Source organism: Trichosurus vulpecula, chromosome 7, assembly GCF_011100635.1.
Source record: "Trichosurus vulpecula isolate mTriVul1 chromosome 7, mTriVul1.pri, whole genome shotgun sequence".
Lineage (NCBI taxonomy): Eukaryota > Metazoa > Chordata > Mammalia > Diprotodontia > Phalangeridae > Trichosurus > Trichosurus vulpecula.
The window spans coordinates 179495991-179504901 of record NC_050579.1 but is presented as its reverse complement, the minus strand read 5'-3'; positions in this window follow the sequence as shown (position 1 = coordinate 179504901).

Below are 8911 nucleotides of genomic sequence, written 5' to 3'. Positions count from 1 at the left end.
AAAAATCCACTTTCCCTGTCTATCTATTACCTACCCCCAATTGAGAATGAAAAGAAAAGCAAAACCCCGATTACAGATCCACGTAGTCTAGACAGTAAAGTCTGCATCAGTCATGTACAAAAATAAGAATATGACTCACTCTAAAATTAGAGTTCTTCACCTCTCTATCCAGAGGTGCGTGGCATGTTTGTTTATTAATCTTCATTATTAATCATGATCGATCCTTATGATTATTTAATTCTTTAGGCTTTTTTTCTTTATCATAATGCTATCATTGTATAAATTATTCTGGTTCTGTTCACTTGTCTCTGCATCAGTTCATATACATCTTCCTAACTCCACAAGTTTTTACATTTAATGTTATTCTACAACATGTATGTACTAGGACATAATCAGCCATTCTTTAATTTATGGGTACCTTATGGGCACCTATTCTTTGCCACCTCACAAAGAGCTAAACACTTTTGTTTAACATCTGTAGATACTGCTTTTCTTAAGACAAATAGCTTTTAAAATTTACCTTTCTTCTAATTCCTCCTTCTAGCATTTCTCTTCTCTTTCTCTGTGGAGTGAGATGCATTTCAATAAATATGTGTTTGTGTGTGTGTGTGTGTATGTGCACGCGCATGTGTGTGTGTGGATTCTCCCCTCCAATTCAAGTGAGAGTGAGGTTCAAGTATCAGCTATTCCCTCTGCTTGCTCCTACTTGTTTGTATCGATGTAGACTTTCACACTGAAATTAAGATATTTTCCCCTAATCTTCCTATCTCTTCATCCCTATTAAATTATTCTTCACCTTTCCATTCTTTACTTAAAATCATCTAGACATAATAGAGGCACTTCTAAGCATTCAAATTAGATTCCTATGACCACCCCTATTCATTTAATTAGACTCCTAAGATTCATAATGATGATAGAATTATAAGATATACCATCTCTGCACATTTGGTTGTAAGTAATCTATCCTTGCTCATTCCCTTATTATTGCTTACTTTGTTATTAACGCCTCTTTTTGAACTGAAAAAGGTTCACACAGCTCTGATGATTTCATAAAAATGCTCAGAAGTCATCTATTTCATTAAAGATCTATTTTTCCCTTGAGGGGATTGTATTCAGTTTTGGTGGGGTAAGTTATTCTTGCCCATAAGTCTACATACTTTGTCTTCTAGAATATTATATTCCAAACACTCTATTTCTTAAAAGTAGGGCCTGCCAAATTTTGTGTGATGCTAACTATTGTTGCTTAGTACTGCAATTCTTTCTTTCTAGCTTCTTATGGTATGTTTCTTTGACCTGGAAGTTCTGTATTTTGGCTATAGTGTTCTTGAATGTTTTCATTTGGGGATTTCTTTCAAGAAGTAAATAGTGGATTCTGGTTCTTAAAAAATGGGAAAATTTTTCTTTTATGATTTCTTGAAATATAATGGCTAAGCATTATTTTTTGTTCAAGTAATTCAGTCATTATCAAAATTTTTCTCCTGAATCAAGGGCACTTGTTTTTACCATGAGAAAAACCTTATATATTCTTCTTTTTCTTCTTTTAGTCTTTAGAAGGTGTTTTAATATTTCTTATTATCTCATGATTATCTGTTATCAAGTTATCATCTTCCATTTGGTCCATTCTAATTATCCAAGTTGCTATTGTTATTTAGGCAAGGTTTTTCTTCTTCTTGTGCTAAGCTATTCATTATGTTTCCAGTTTTTTCCTCCATGGCTTTCATATACTTTAATTATTGTCCTCTAGTATTCGTATTTAATTTTATGAATAACATTATGTTTTTTTAATCTTTCTTGATTTATTGTAAAAATTCTAGTTCAACTCTGCCAACCTGTATTTTTGAGGTTTTTCTTGTAAATGTTTTGGAATTATTCTCTTCTTTTGAGTTCATTTCTTGAGTATCCCCATCTCCATAATCACTTTTTATAGTGAGGTCTTTTGTTGTTGTTGTTTATTTGCTGATTTTTCCAGTCTATTATCTGTCATAGGGCTTGAAGCTAGAGCCCATTTCAAGATTTGAGATGGTCTTGCTGTTTTCTTGGGGGTATTGAGTGTTAAGTCAACACACCATTTCAGAGACACCTTAGGCTGGCGACCTGCCAGCTGCCAAAGCAATATGATCCGACAAAGTTTATTCTTTGGCCCTCTGGTCGGAGCTCTGAAATTTCCTGACCTTGGCTTAGTTAGCACATCAATATACTACTGCTTACACTTTGGCAGCTCTATTTATTAGGAATGAGAGAAGTGAAGGCTCACCATTGCTTTGAGATTTCTGCTATGGTTATTCCTTTCCTGGCCTGCTCTAGAGACTGCTCTAGAGAGCTGTAACAGCAAGCACCCTCAGATACGCAGGATGACTTGCTAGCACAGGTTCTTTGATCTGCTTTTAAAAAAGCAACTTTAAAGGGGTCAACAATCTTATTTTAATTATATTCACTGGTTCAGGGAAAGATCAGCACCTTGACTATCAGAGAAAATACAAGCAGAGAAATTAGCACAAAGAACAACAGATAGGGTTCTAACTGCCTGAATCAAAACAATATTGCTATACACTTTACATACATCACTGGATCAAGGGAGCTTTACATCTGAGCATTTGGAAGGCTCTGAACAAACAGCTACTCAGAATCTCAACCAAGAAATCAAAATGCCCTTCTCATAAGTGAGCCCCCAAAGGAAAACCTCACCTCAGAGTATATATCCACTTTTTGGCTAATAGGCTCAGAGTCAGGAGGCATCACAATCCTCATGCCTCAGTGCCTAATTAGCTTAGTAGCAAAAGATGTGAAAGCCTTCCTACAAGCAAGCCTCCCCCTAAGCAAACTCCTCCTTAGGCAAGTCCCTCCCTCAATGGGCTCTATGATTCAAGAGGTATCACAGCTGGACCAGAAGTCAAAGCAGGTCACATAGGCCTATTAATGCATGGGGAAGAGCTTCATATCCCATTAGCTTTACATTCAGTTCCAGTATTTTACATGTCCATTACATAGGCCAAAGGAACTTTAGGGGCAACTTGTATCTGGATAGACATTAATATTTCTTAAGAAATAAGTACAATTTGCACAAAATAAACACATCATGAACTTCACATTTACAAAATACATAGGAACATAACAACTCATTACCAGGGTGGACACATAGCCTTAAACAAACACAAAAGTAAATAAATTAACATAAGCTAACATAACATCATTCTTTGGGGGTCAAAATCTTTGGGGAGTGAGCAATCAGCTCCTCTTCCCTTGATCCAAAACAAAAATATCCAAGTAAAAGTTTTCTTGCGGTGTGTCCTTCTCCCCACACTGCCCTTATAGGCTTCCTCCTGCCACTCTCAGGTGCATGCTGTAATGAGCCAAATCCCAGTCTTAACACTGCTCCAGTCCCTGCTTCCAAGTCCTGAGGGCTGGCTGGGCAACAAAGCCAAAAGGGTGGGTCCCCAGGGTTACAGCACTTCTCCTCACCCACCATAGACAACTCCACCCCTTGGGTCCCAAACCATCCCAAATGTAGCAGTAAAGTGCACTCAGCACTCCTGCCTTGCTGCAAAGTGTTTTTTTCTTGCCCCAGGGCTGAATTCCAAGCTCTGAGCATTCTTTCTTTTGCAGGGGTCAACCACTACCCCTTCTTGCCTGGATCCACACACATTGTTTCAACAATTGGGCTAGTAGCTGCTATGGGGGTGAAAAACCAACACAAGCCCAACAGCAAGAATGCTGCAAGCCCAGGTTTTTTTGATCTGCTTTACTAAGAAAAGCAATATTAAGGGGTTAACAATCTTACTTTAATCCAACATAAAAATATCATTCACTCAGCTCAGGGGAAAAAAAGCCAGCTCCCTGAACTTTAGAGCAAATATAAACAAATTACAAACATACATTTATAAATAGACCAAATACAATTCATAGTTACCAACATCTGAGTTCAGCCAGGAGACCCTTAGAGTGGCTGCCCAGAGTCCCATGCCTCCAGGAGTAAGAGCCTCTAAGAGAACCCCAACCTCTGGGTTTATGTATCTTGTTCAGGGTCAAAGGTGAGTCACAAATTTGACTCACCCACATGACCTGAAAGCATCCCATAAACATGACTTAAACCCATGTGGTCTAAAAGCCTCTGATGTCACAAACATATGACTCAAACCCGGGTAAACTAGGCTTTCCCTTGAGGCAAGGAGGTCATCAAAGCTCCTCATTTAATCAAGTAAACAAAGGCCAAACTCTTTAAGGGCACTTGATATAATAAGTTCTAAAAACCCATCTTGATTGCCAATACACACATGCAGCAATTTGTTCTTGTTCCAAGTCTCCATTGCAAGCTTTCACTGCTCCTGTGTGGACTCTGAATATAATACACCTCGCTGTCTGGGGTGAGGCTGCTCCACTTGAGCCTTGGCTCTAGCTCTGGCCATTCCCACCTCCCACAAGCTTGTTTTCTTCCTACAGCTGCTACTCTGACCTCTCTCTTCAGGAGGGCTAGTGGGGTAGGGAAGGGGAAAGAGAGGTTATCTCCCAGGGGCTCTGCTCTAGGCACCTGGGAAACTGCTCCCATCACTGCTATTTGCCTATTTTCCCTCTGACCGCTGCTACTCCTGGGGCTCTCCAGGAATGTAGCCACCACAACTGAAAAAAAATGAACAATTGTCCAAGTCCCCACATTTTCCTTTTAGTTTACACAGATCTTTCTGACTGTGCCACACGTAACAGCAAGCATCCTGATGTAACCAGGATGGCCTGCTAGCACAGGTTCTTTAATCTGCTTTTAAAGGAAAGAAACTTTAAAAGGGGTCAACAGTTTACTTTAATTACATTTACTAGTTCAGGGGAAAAATCAGCATCCTGAATGTCAGAGAAAATACAAGCAGAGAAATTAACACAGACCAACAGATAAGACTCTAGCTGCCTGAATCAAAGCAATATTGCTATACACTTTGAATGCATCACTGGATCAAGAGAGCCTTTACCTCTAAGCACATGAAGGCCTCTGAACAAATGGCTACTCAGAGTCTTAACCACAAAATCACAAGACCCTCATAAGCAAGCCCCCAAAGCAAAATACCAACTCAGAGTATATATCCATTTTTGGCTAATAGGCTCAGAGCCAAGAGGCATCACAACCCTTGTGATTCAGTGCCTATTTAGCTCAGTACAAAAAGGTGTGAAAGCCTCCCCTAAGCAAGCTCCTCCTTAGGCAAGTCACTCCCCTAATGGGCTCTATGTGACTCAGGATGTATCACAGCTGTGAGCTGGGCCAGAGGTCAAAGCAGGTCACATAGGCCTATTAACAGACAAACAAGATCTTCCTATTCCATTAACATTCCAAAGGTAGAATGGACCCTCTGTTCCATTCCTGGAATCACAGCCACTGCTGCTGCTTGTTTCTGAGTTTATTTCTCTAAGTACACAGCCTAGGGCCTGTGATTACTTCCTACCCCAAACATCAATGGGTTCCTCCTCTGGATCTGTGACCTGAAATGGGGCAGTGGGGTGATAAATGTCCCCACTTGTACCCATTCCCCAATACTCCATGTTGGTGTCTCATTATTTGTTTGGGACCTCCTGTTGACTTGGAACATAGCCTCTCCATGAGAGATGAATTGTTCCAAGACTGCTACTAGCTAATCTCCATCCTCAGTCTTCACAGATCTATCTCCCAATGTTAATATTGGCCCAAAAATGTCTCACTGTGATTTTTTTTCATATTTCTCCATTAGAATTTAGTCTAGTACATCATTTTCTAGATATCTTTGGTGGAATTTCTTTGTGGGGAGCTCTTTATACTTCCTGCTAATCTACCATGTTGGTTTCACCTCCCCTAAATATTAAATTTGGGTAAAAAGGATGGCATTTCAAAAATTTTGCCTAAAATGCTCTGGGGTGTGATACTTAAAAAACTATACAAAATTAAAAGTTTGAACTAATTAAAATAGAAATAACTTTTTAATATATATATACACACATAGACATACATACATATATGTATGTGTGTGTATAAACACTTTAGAAACAGCTATCACGGCATAAAGGATAGAAAATTGGCCTGGATTTCAGAAAGGCCAAGTTAGTCTAAATGAGAATGTTGACAGGAGCAATTGTCATGAGTGTTTCATCAGTTCAAGAATTTGAAAACTTGAGAAGAATTTGTTTGGTTATCTCATGCTTTTCAGTTCCTTTAATTGGCAGCAAGTTCCTCTCCCAAAGGATGATTATTGTGGTAGCCCAATTGTAGATGTTAGGGAGAGGAAAATAAAAGATATGTATATGATTTATGTGTACAAATGAGATTCTTTTTTTGTTGTTGTTTTTGTTTTTTTTTTTTTTTGACATCTGGTTTTTTTTTATTTTTAGTTTACAACACACAGTTCTACATAATTTTGAGTTCCAGATTTTCTTCCCTCCCCAAGACAGCATGGAATCCCATATAACTTACATGTATAACTTCTCATTGAATTAATTTACATACTAGTCAAGTTGTGGAGAAGAACTATGACCAATGGAACGAATCATGAGAATGAAGAAACAGAACTAAAAAAAAAAACACAACCCAAAAACAAAAACAAAAGAGAGAAAAAAAAGGGGGAGAAAAAAGAAACATGAAGTGTGCCTCAATCTGCATTCATACTTCATAGTTCTTTCTCTGGATATAGATAACATTCTCCATCGTGAGTCCTTTGGAGTTGTCTTTGTACCTTGTGTTGCTGAGATGAGCAAAGTATGGTCAGGGTCAGTCCTCATAGAATCCATATATCTGTGGTTGTGTATAATGTTCTCCTGGTTCTGTTCTGCTCACTCAGCATTATGTCATGTAGGTTTTTCCAGGTTGTTATGAAGTGCGTATCATCCCCATTTCTTATAGCACAATAGTATTCCATTACCTTCATATACCATAGCTTATTCAGCCATTCCCCAATTGATGGGCATCCCTTTGATTTCCAGTTCTTAGCTACCACAAAAAGAGCCGCTATAAATATTTTACAAATGAGATTGTTGAGAACCTAAAAGCTGTGACCAGATGAGAGAATTGGTGTTCCAAAGCCTGGTGGAAATCTTAAATGATTTTCTATCTATCCCATTTTGTAGAAGTTCTACATTAATTATGGTTTGACTGTGCACCATTATGATGGTGATTGATAGAAACAAATCAGCAATATGTTGATAAATATCTAACAATTAGCTCTCTGGGGAGAAATGTACACATAATATACTTTTAAGTTCAATCTGCATTATTAGCATTATTCTATCACTTTTCCATCATAGTCTCCAGACATTGAACAAAATAATGAATCATGCCCTAATTTGTAATGTTTACAGATTTCTGAGGCATAATGGGAACCATGATAATTTAGCAATCAGTTCCTTTGAACTGGTACTAACCTGGCTCCAGCACCTCACTTTAATGTGCTATAATCTGCTACATCCAACCATGGATCAACTCCTTGGCATCCTTGAGTACAATAAATTGTTGAGGAAATGAGAGTATAAAAGTTAAATACTTGATTTACTCAAGACTGGCTAACAAAAAAGGATATGGAGGTTTCTGTAATACTAGGTGTAATGGACCTATCTGATATGATAATGGCAATTTATGAGATGATCAGGAAGAGAAAGGGATTCTTTCTTGGCTTGTTTTAGTGGTGATATCAAAGAGCAAGAGACAATGAACACTCAAGAGGATAGATGCCAATTACCTGGCAAGGTGCAAGGAGCTAGCTTTGGGAAATTCTTTCAAAGGAGGAGTCAAAGTCCTTATACAGGCGGCTTTACGTATTTTTTCATATACTGTAGAATTCTGTATAGGAATCAATACCCCAAATTCCTTTGAAAAGAGTTATTATGTCAGTGAACAAGCATATTTTAAGTTTGTAGTATGTACTAAATATTGAGAATACCAAAAAAGGCAAAATAGAGGGAATCAAACAGGTTCAAGCAAGGTTTTACATATTAATATAGCTATATATGGGGGTATCTATGCAAGAATATATTCCAAAGTAAACTAGTTGGTTCTTTTGTCATTCTCAAGGTGAGGAAGGGTAAGCTTTGCTGGTAAAAAGTGCTATTTATTTTATTATATACTTGATGAAACATGGTATAACAGGAGTAGGGGGAGAGACCAGACATTATGGAAACACTATGGTAATTAAAATTTTCCTGGTTCTACCATAAACTAATACCTGTGCAAAAAAAATGACTAGGTGACCTTGGAAAACTCATTAATGTCTCAGTGCTCCAAGTGACCCTCTAAACAATGAGTTGCTGAGAATGTATGGATTTTCAAAGGGAGATGAAGTTCCTCAACTTTTCCTACACTGATGCAATTGTTGTTCAAAATAATAAAATAAAATAAAGATATGCTAGCTATTTTTATTTTGCTTCAAGGAACTGCAGTGACTGACCCTGCCCCCATATGAAGTTAATGAAATGATCAGTCATCAATGATCCTGCAAATTGGAAATACTCACAAATGTTCAAGAAAGCCTGTGAATTCATTAAGAACTTCTAAATTTAGTAATCAGTCAATTTTCTCTTTAGTTTAACTGCAGCAGTAATTTCAGGAAGTCTTTTTTTTTAGTAGAACTCAGAATGAAATGTTTTACTGGCATGAACTTAAAAAGGAACCGTTCTTCAAATTCAATTGTATGTAATTAGAAATTATAGTATCACTATTATTGTATCATTTATGAAGAAATAGTGTATCTCTAATTCATCCATTATAAGACCATTAGAGATATAGCATTTTATCTGTTTAAAATGTCTTATTTGATAGCTGTATTATTTAATAGAAAAATTGAGTTTAGAAGCAGTAGAATTAATATAAGCCATATATCTTCCACATCATGAATGCCTTAGCTTATTTCAGAGAAGCCTACTTCAAAAATAAATATGAAAATAATCTATAGAATTAATATAATTATTCTATTTC